Source organism: Salmo salar, chromosome 13, assembly GCF_965601325.2.
Source record: "Salmo salar chromosome 13, fSalSal1, whole genome shotgun sequence".
Lineage (NCBI taxonomy): Eukaryota > Metazoa > Chordata > Actinopteri > Salmoniformes > Salmonidae > Salmo > Salmo salar.
Genome location: NC_138303.1, coordinates 13,987,501 through 13,997,824, shown reverse-complemented (window position 1 = coordinate 13,997,824; position 10,324 = coordinate 13,987,501).

Below are 10,324 nucleotides of genomic sequence, written 5' to 3'. Positions count from 1 at the left end.
AACCAGCGTGCCATAGAGGAGAGGGGGATGTGTCCCTGGATAACCAGCGTGCCATAGAGGAGAGGGGGATGTGTCCCTGGATAACCAGCGTGCCATAGAGGAGAGGGGGATGTGTCCCTGGATAACCAGCGTGCTATAGAGGAGAGGGGGATGTGTCCCTGGATAACCAGCGTGCCATAGAGGAGAGGGGGATGTGTCCCTGGATAACCAGCGTGCCATAGAGGAGAGGGGGATGTGTCCCCGATAACGATGAACCAGCATGCCATAGAGGAGAGGGGGATGTGTCCCTGGATAACCAGCGTGCCATAGAGGAGAGGGGGATGTGTCCCTGGATAAACAGCATGCTATAGAGGAGAGGGGGATGTGTCCCTGGATAACCAGCGTGCCATAGAGGAGAGGGGATGTGTCCCTGGATAACCAGCATGCCATAGAGGAGAGGGGGATGTGTCCCTGGATAACCAGCGTGCCATAGAGGAGAGGGGGATGTGTCACTGGATAACCAGCGTGCTATAGAGGAGAGGGGGATGTGTCCCTGGATAACCAGCGTGCCATAGAGGAGAGGGGGATGTGTCCCTGGATAACCAGCGTGCCATAGAGGAGAGGGGGATGTGTCCCTGGATAACCAGCGTGCCATAGAGGAGAGGGGGATGTGTCCCTGGATAAACAGCATGCTATAGAGGAGAGGGGGATGTGTCCCTGGATAACCAGCGTGCTATAGAGGAGAGGGGGATGTGTCCCTGGATAACCAGCGTGCTATAGAGGAGAGGGGGATGTGTCCCTGGATAACCAGCGTGCCATAGAGGAGAGGGGGATGTGTCCCTGGATAACCAGCGTGCCATAGAGGAGAGGGGGATGTGTCCCTGGATAACCAGCGTGCCATAGAGGAGAGTGGGATGTGTCCCTGGATAACCAGCGTGCCATAGAGGAGAGGGGGATGTGTCCCTGGATAACCAGCGTGCCATAGAGGAGAGGGGGATGTGTCCCTGGATAACCAGCGTGCCATAGAGGAGAGGGGGATGTGTCCCTGGATAACCAGCGTGCCATAGAGGAGAGGGGGATGTGTCCCTGGATAACCAGCGTGCTATAGAGGAGAGGGGGATGTGTCCCTGGATAACCAGCGTGCCATAGAGGAGAGGGGGATGTGTCCCTGGATAACCAGCGTGCCATAGAGGAGAGGGGGATGTGTCCCTGGATAACCAGCGTGCCATAGAGCCGCTAGTGATGACATGGATTAGTTCCTCATCCCCGCGTGTTGTTTTGTGTTCTCTCTGTTTCTCCACTGATGCACTAAAGGAAGGTCTGGTGCACCATGATAACATTGTCAATTTAGTTTGTGTTCTTGGCACATTCACTCTTATCCAGGACAAGTCACCTAGCTTGCAGTTTTATGTATTATCTACCTAATGAGACAGATTGGGTTAGTGCACAGCATAGTGTCCTCGCTTCTTCTGGATGTGGCTCCCTCACTGGGCACACACTGGCTGAATCAACATTGTTTCCACGTTAGTTCAATGAAGTTGCGTTGAACCAATGTGGAATAGACGTTGAATTGACGTCTGTGCCCAGTGGGCCTGCAGAATGTGCTTTTGCTCCGTATCAGATTAGCCTCCGGTTTCTCAGAGATTTTTAATAACGTGCCATTACATTACATCGTATTACATCACACGTCAATAAAAATAGACAATCTTTAGAGCTATAAAACTTCAGCACCAAATCACCCAAATTCGTCTCGAAGTAAAAAGCGGCAGAACTTGCCAGGGACTTTTTTCTTCAGGCTTTAGTATTCCGGTGGAGTTGGTCTCTGTAGGATTGTGGCTGTTGCCAAGGCAGCGTATCGGGTCCGTTCTGTGCATGGCCTCAGAGTTTGGGGGACTTCCTTTGGGTGTCGGAGAGTGTCCTGCGCCTCTGACTGATCACCTGGGACACAATGCAGGGAGAAGGGCCTGGAGGTTCTGGGGCAATGTTCTAATTAACTTTATCCCAATCAATCTACAGGACAAACCCCCCATTCTGTCTCTCTTTGTTTTTAAAAGGGTTCAGCGAAGGAAATGTGGTGAAAATGAATCAGGTTTAATCTAATTAGAAGTAATGGATTGCTCTAAAGTGAGGCAGGAATGTTGAAAAGTCACTGGTGTTTCTTTTTGCACCCTCTAGGTACTGACGATCTAGGCCAGGATGCCACCACAGGCCAGGATGCCACCACAGGCCAGGATGCCACCACAGGCCAGGATGCCACCACAGGCCCCAGGACGCCACAATTATGGGGGGGGGGGTATGGTATGCCACTGTTGCTGTATGTACAGAATAAATGTTGGGAGCAAAAATAATCAATATCTACTCTAAAAATATAGACTCAATATCTACTCTAAAATATAGACTCAATATCCACTCTAAAAATATAGACTCAATATCTACTCTAAAAATATAAACTCAATATCTACTCTAAAAATAGACTCAAAACCCACTCTAAAAATAGAGACTCAATATCCACTCTAAAAATAGACTCAATATCTTCTCTAAAAATAGAGACTCAATATCCACTCTGCTTCCTCTTCTGTTGTGTTAGTGAACATCTTCATTCAACTTTCAACTTTATCTGTTGGGAAGCAAGTAGGCCACTGCTCCATGGCATGTTTGTGTTTCTGTGTGTGTGTGTGTGTGTGTGTGTGTGTGTGTGTGTGTGTGTGTGTGTGTGTGTGTGTGTGTGTGTGTGTGTGGGATTTACGTTTCTGTGTCAGAGGGGCTCGATTTAAAACCTATTGAACTGGTCCTGAACTGGTCCTAATCTGGTCCTGAATTGGTCCTAATCTGGTCCTGAACTGGTCCTGGGTGTCAAAGTACAAATGTAGCGATTAATACGCAGAACATATACACTCATAGACTCACAAAGACAAACAGAACATATACACTCATAGACTCACAAAGACACTCACACCTCGCATTCAATGTTCACACAAGGTCAGCCACTCTACCTATGTACCCTCACATTGACCTGAATACACTCAAACAAATAGTTACAAATCAATCTACTGCTAGCCACATGTTGGCACCTCCTACACACCACACATAAAGGAGAAAATGAGAGGCTGGAAAATAACCAAGAATTCTCTGTGGAATGTTGTTAGATCACGGTTTGAGACAGGTGACCTGGAGAGAGATCAGGAGGTTGGGAAAGGCAGAAAAGTGCCCAGGGTGGTTAGTGCTATGGAGGCTAGAATGGAAAGACACTTCAACTGTATGTGTTGCATGATATTGCTTCATTTTGTATCTCAATGATGAAATTGTTCACATGTTGGACTGGTTACTGGCATAGTGAATTCCCCAAGGAATACATGAGTGAAACAGCCTTCTTGGTCAATGGCAGGGTTCCCCAACTGACGGCCAACTGGTTTTATTTGGTTTTATTTGTCCCCCATGTTGTTTGAGCAAACCAAAAATATGTATATTTATTTATTTGTATTGTTGGACTTTAAAGACTGTAAAAACACCAGGAAATCAGCTTCAAGTGAATGGGAGACCAGATGCTGTTGGAGGTGGCGTTAGAGGGCCAGTAGGGGCAGTCTTCCCTCTGGTCTAAGGAGATCTAAATGCCCCAGGGTAGTAAAGGGGACATTGCCCTGCATAGGGTGCTGTCTTTGGAATGTTAAACAAGTGTGCTGACTCTGTGGCCAATCTCTGCAGTCCTATCTCTGCAGCTTCAGGACAAAGGCATTATCTCTGATCTATTATTCATTTCTTTATGGTTCATAATTCATGATTTGGTTAAGTGCTCTTATGCATGGGGTCACCACTGTGTTCCTTACGGCAGCACCTTGACTCCTGCCACACACACAGGGAATCATCTGTCCCAGATTAAAGAAGGATGGAGAGAGTGAAAGAGAGGAGTGGGGGATCGTGTGTTCTGGTGAGGGAGGGACGGAGGGAGGGAGGGAGGTAGGGGTTAACGATAACAGAGGGGGGTGATCATTATAAAAAAAATTCAGGGCCCCTTTTGTGACCATGGCCCAGTCCCTTGGGTTCTGAACCCTGTCTCTGCTGAACGACTCAGTAATGCATGTGTGTGTGTGTGTGTGTGTGTGTGTGTGTGTGTGTGTGTGTGTGTGTGTGTGTGTGTGTGTCAGGGCAGATCAACAGTTTGAGGAGGAGTGTGTTAGCGTGCTTGGGGGTTAGGTGACCTCACAGAGATTGAACACAAAGATCCCCGGCGCATGCAGATCTGACCTTCGACCTGAGGCGTCCAGTCGCACCAATCCGCTCTCTCCATCTCTCTCGGGGCGCTGCTCTGACTCAGATGGAGAAGCAGCTGGTTATCTGGAGAGAGAAGGGAGGTGGAGGGAAGGCACAGAGGGGAGTGTGGCTGAAATAGAGGATGGAGAGGGGGAAAAATAGAAAAATGTATCTTATTTAGTTTGTTTTGGCACAGATTTGTGCTCTTGTCAGATGTCACCCTGGCATACTCTTTAGTTGTTTTACATGTATCAGTCACCTTTTATGCAAATATAATTATGATAAGAATCACTGACTCAAGTTCAATAGAAATTCCTAGAAATGTATTTGATGGGTTTCTGTTTTTTTTTATGTTTTGCACCTCTAAATATATCTTTTTTTAACTTTAGTTGACATTGCAGGCATAGATTGTAGCAATGTAGATCTTTACCAATAACTATCTTCATAACCGTACTTGTCTTCAGGTCCCCCTCTGCATGTCTGAAGGCTCTAGTGGGAAACCTGCTGCCAACCAGCTGTACTGTACTGTACAGGTCAGTCAAGGTCATTTGTAAAGTGACTATGCATAGATCATTAACAGCGAGTAGCAGCAGTCTAAAAACAAAAAGGGGGGGGTGGGGGTAATGTAAATTGTCCGGGTGGTCATTTGATTAATTGTTCAGCAGTCTTATGGCTTGCGGGTAGAAGCTGTTAAGAAGCCTTTTGGTCCTAGACTTTGCGCTCCGGTACCACTTGCTGTGCGGTAGCAGAGAGAACAGTCTGTGACTGGAGTCTGACAATTTTTAGGGCCTTCCTCTGACACCGCCTGGTATAGAGGTCCTGGATGTCAGGAAGCTCGGCCCCAGTGATGTACTGGGCTGTATGCACTACCCTCTGTAGCGCCTTACTGAAACATGGCCAAATCCTTTACAATTCTTACACTGCAATGGTTTGGGGATGAAAGCTCTTTCAGCGTGTCTTACATAACCAAGTTTCACATGCGTAGGTATTTGCTCTTTATCAAAAAAAAACACAGGACAACAGGCTTTCTTCTTTTTCTCCATTCACCCAGCGGGTCAGACGCCAGGCACCAACCACACCGGGAATTCTCTTCAGGTATTCAACCTGAACATCCATTGTCACCCCTGAGATGACTTCTTTCACGGGTGATCTACTCCGAAGTTCAAAACACAAAACTTCTGTTGATCCGATGTTTTTGAGACCCACTGCAATCTTCCTCTGTTCTTCAGAAATACAATGAATCAAAATAAGACCTCTCCTGGTCACTCTGACAGACTCCACTTTTCCCAGTGCATACTTCACAATAGTTGACACCTCAAATGGGTTTCCCCACATATGCATCCTTACTCAACAAACGCGTCCCAACGAGAAGCGATTCATAATCATTCACACACGTATCCTCCACTCCAATTTTATACAATTTCCATTTTTGTTCCAGTTTTCGATACTACTATTGTCCACTCAGAACATTAGTCTTCACCAAATTTGCTCGACGCTCTGCTTGATTCCAACTCAGCATTCAATCACATCGCGGAACGCAACCAACCCTTACTAGCGGTTCTGCCACATTGATTAGTGACAGGTGTGGGTATTTAAGGATGGGGAAGGAGATGCAGTCCCGCCTCTGCTGGAGGGGGATTGGACAGGGGATGGTGGTTGGTGATAGGGTGAGGGGACTGTCGGTCAGGGTAGGGGTAATTCGACCACAGCCCTCAACATTGTTTCCTCATGTTGTTAAACTTGTTTTGGTTTTTATTTGCCTCAGAGTTTTAGTGGAACTGAAATGGGTGGATATGGGATTGTGTGGTTTCTGTGTGTCAATGTTTCCATTCTGTCATATTCCAGTGTGTGAAGGTAAGAGAACTCTGCTATTGAAAAACCCTAAAGAACTCTCTGTGGTTAGGTTCTCCACGATGCTCGCGTGCTCCTGGGGCATGTTCTTCTCAGCTCACGTGTTAGAAACCCAAACCAAATATCCTGTTTCTTCAGCTCTAGTGTGGACTGTGTCCCTGTTTTGCCTGAGAGTCTGTCTGTTTTGTGTCAAGTCTGTCATCGGTTTGTGGGTTGATGTTTTTTTCTTGTCTGACCTGTTTCATCTCTCTGCTCTGGGTTACTGTAACTTACTGTTATTTTTTATTTATGCCCAATAATAGTTCCTGGACAATAATTGCTTGTTGTGGCATGTTTGACACAAATTAGACTCCTTGGTGTTAAGGAAGCATGAGTGTTACAAAAACTGCGCACGATTTATGCTAGATCCCAAGAATTATAGATTCCAAGTGTTGTGATTATGTAATACAATAAAAACAACATCAAAACAAAGACGTTACTTTTAACCTGCATTTATAGTACATGCTATAAATACCAGGGAAGAACAAAGAGAAGGAGAAAACTGGGGTTGTGAGTCAGACAGAAGCCCACAGAGAGAAGAGCTGTCAGCTGTGACAGAGTACCAGCGTCCTGGCCTGGCCTTCAGACCCAGCTACACAGCCTGAGAACACAAGGAAACCAGCAGTATAAATAACAGTTAAGGCCTGATTGAGTAGAGAGATAAAAACAACCCCTCAGGTACAGTGCTTTCAGGAAGTAATCACACCCCTTGACTTATTCTACATTTTGTTGTGTTACAGCCTGAATTTAAAATGGATTAGATTAAGAGTTTTTGTTACTGGCCTACACACAATACCCCATCATGTTAAAGTGGAATTATGTTTTTAGAAATGTTTACAAATTAATACAAAATGAAAAGTTTAAATGCCTTGAGTCAGTATGTATTCAACCCCTGTGATTTGGCCCAAATAAGTTCAGGAGTAAAAATGGGCTTAATAAGTCACATAGTTAGTTGCATGGACTCACTCTTTGTGCAGTAATGGTGTTTAATCTCTATGGGATGGGTGTCCCTAAACTGGGATGGTTGTTGCTATCGTGTGCTAATGTGACTAGAATGATGTTGTATACAACAGCCAACTTTCCGGGACATAGACATGTCTTATATGGGCAGAAAGCTTAAATTATTGTTAATCTAACTGCAGTGTCCAATTAACAGTAGCTATTACAGTGAGAAAATACCATGCTATTGTTTGAGGAGAGTGCTCAACAACAAAAAACTTTTATAACGGCAACTGGTTTGATACATTCACCTCTGAAGGTAAATAATGTACTTACATTAATCTTGCTCTGATTTGTCATCCTGTCACGCCCTGACCTGAGAGAGCATTTTTATGTCTCTATTTAGGTTTGGTCAGGGTGTGATTTGGGTGGGCATTCTATGTCTGTATTTCTATGTTGGGGATTGCTTTGTTTCGGCCGGGTATGGCTCCCAATCAGGAACAGCTGTACATCGTTGTTGCTGATTGGGAGTCATACTTAGGCAGCATGTTTTTCCTTTGGGTTTTGTGGGTAGATGTTTTCTGTTTAGTGTGTTAGGATACATGACAGGACTGTTTGGCTGTCGTCTGTGTTTCTTTGTGAAGTGCCTTTTTTCATCTAAAATAAAAGATGAACAAATTCCACGCTGCACCTTGGTCTACTACTTCAGACAGCCGTTACAGATCCACTAACCAAAAACGGATCAAGCAGCGTGGTAATAATGCACTAAAGTAAAACTGGAAAAAAAATTATGTGGCAAAGAAATGAACTTCATGTCCTGGAGTTTCTTACCAAGACAGCATTGAATGTTCAAGAATGGCCTAGTTACAGTGACTTAAATCAACAACCAACTTGACAGAACTTGAAGAATTTAGATAATAATAATGTGCAAATATTGTACAATCCAGGTGTGCAAAGAGATTTAACCAGAATGAATCACAGCTGTAACCGCTGCCAAAGGTGATTCTAACATGTATTGACTCTGGGGTGTGAATACTTATGTAAATTAGATATTTGTGTATTTCTTTCATTTTCAATAAATTTAGAAACATTTCTAAAAACACGTTTTTACTTTGTCATTATGGGGTATTGTGTGTAGATCGGTGAGAACATTTTGAATTCAGGCTGTTACAAAATAATGTGGAGGGATATGAAATGTCAAGGGGTATGAATACATTCTGAAGGCACTGTAGACAAGGGAGCAACAGGCCACACACATCAAAAGAGGTCCAATTAGATACGTACCAAAACATCATGATTTTCTAAATTACATTATGCCAGATTACATTATGCCAGATTACATTATGCCAGATTACAGCGGATGCCTATGACTGATGTTGCCTGCTGATGCCTGCTGATAGAAAACCTGATCAGACTGGAACGCTGAACCCTACCACAGCCTACCAAGGGAGAGTGCAGTGCCAGCCAGGAGGCTTTGCTTGACTTGTTTTGGTCCATGCCCTGCCCCTGATCATATCTCTACAATGGAAAGTATTCATCCTTCTTTTCCTCCTCTCACTTCTAATGAAAACCGATTGCCTTTGTGAAAAACACTCAGGGGAAAAGTTTACTCCACCTAGACTTGTTTCCCCCTCATGTCAGTTGTTATCTTCCTTTATCCTTGATTGCATTCTTTACAAACTCAGGAGTCATTTCATTGAAATCATGATACCAGGATGAGTCTAAAATATGATTAAAATGAATTACCTTTTCTCACATTGTTTTGGACATCAAATCGTATTTGTCACAAGTGCCAAATACAACAGAACACTGTACAGTGAAATGCTTACTTACAAGCTCTTAACCATAAAGCTACATATTCATTACTGTACAAGTGAATGCATCTTCCGCATTTTAACCCAACCACTCTGAATCACAGAGGTGGTGCAGGGGCTCAACATCTACAGCACACAGGGAACAGTGGGCTTACTGCCTTGCTCAGGGACAGAACCACAGATTTTTACCTCGGGGATTTGATCCCGCAACCTTTCGGTTACTGGTCCAATCCTCTAACCACTAGGCTACCTTCCCGCCCCTAATCATGTGTTGTCCTGAAACCCACTAAACATCGTTGCGGGCCCAAGATGATGAGATACAGGAAGAGATACATAAATCTTCTTATCACAACACCCAACTAATTATGTATTTGTGAGATGCGGGCGGGGCTGGTTCATGCGAGGGCAGCTCTCTGGAACCAAATGAAAAACACTGTTGTCTGTGAGAAACCTGTCCAGTCACATGCCGGGGGTTAAAAGAAACAGCCAAATTGAAGGAAGTGACCACACTGTGTTTCCACAGAAGGCCCTGAAGGATTTCCTCCTTAGTGTTGTCCAGCGCCTTGGCTCCGGGTCAACTGGGAACAGTGATGAGGGTCTCTCCAGTTAACTGGAAGTCATTGAATACACAATCATCTGACTAAGGTGCATTGCAATAGCTAGGCCCTCAAGTGTTTTATTGGTCCTCGACTGGATGTGTGTGTGGGTGGAAAACATTCATTTTGTAGCTGGATGTAGTTGTGTTGCCTAAGAAAGGAACTAACTTGGAAATCTGTCTCAGTTTGAGCATGATATTTAACAGTAAGGAAATACTGTGTCTTCTTAACCTGAGTCTTCTTAACCTTTCCAAGCACTGTATTTCTCACATATTTGTAAAGAATGTCCAATGTTTAGGCGTCCATTTACATTTACATTTTAGTCATTTAGCAGACGCTCTTATCCAGAGCGACTTACAATAGTGAATGCATACATTTCATCATTTTTTAAAGTTTTTTTTCCGTACTGGTCCTCCGTGGGAATCGAGCCCACAACCCTGGCGTCCAGAAGTGAGAGATAAAACAGCTAAAGATCATAAAATGATGGAACCCGCAGAAATGAGGATCTGCCTGTCACTGATGTACAGTAGTTTCTACTAAGGAGGAAGTACAGTACTATACATCCCTATCCTTGTTCGACGCATTTAGCCATAGAGATTACATAACATAACAACAAGGCTTTTATCTTTTGCTTCACTAAATGACCTAAAATCCCCAGCATTTCCCTTTATTATACATTAAGTCTCCTCTCCGTCTATTGAAACTCCATAGAGCATTAACAAGAGCTCTGTCCCGGTTTGGGGGGATACTGTATGTGTTACACCATGAAGAGGGTTTGGCAGACAGGAGTCAGAGCCAAGGACCTTACGGACTCAGTCCTTTGTCTACAGTGGTTCTCTGAGATCTGTCCTTTCTGCC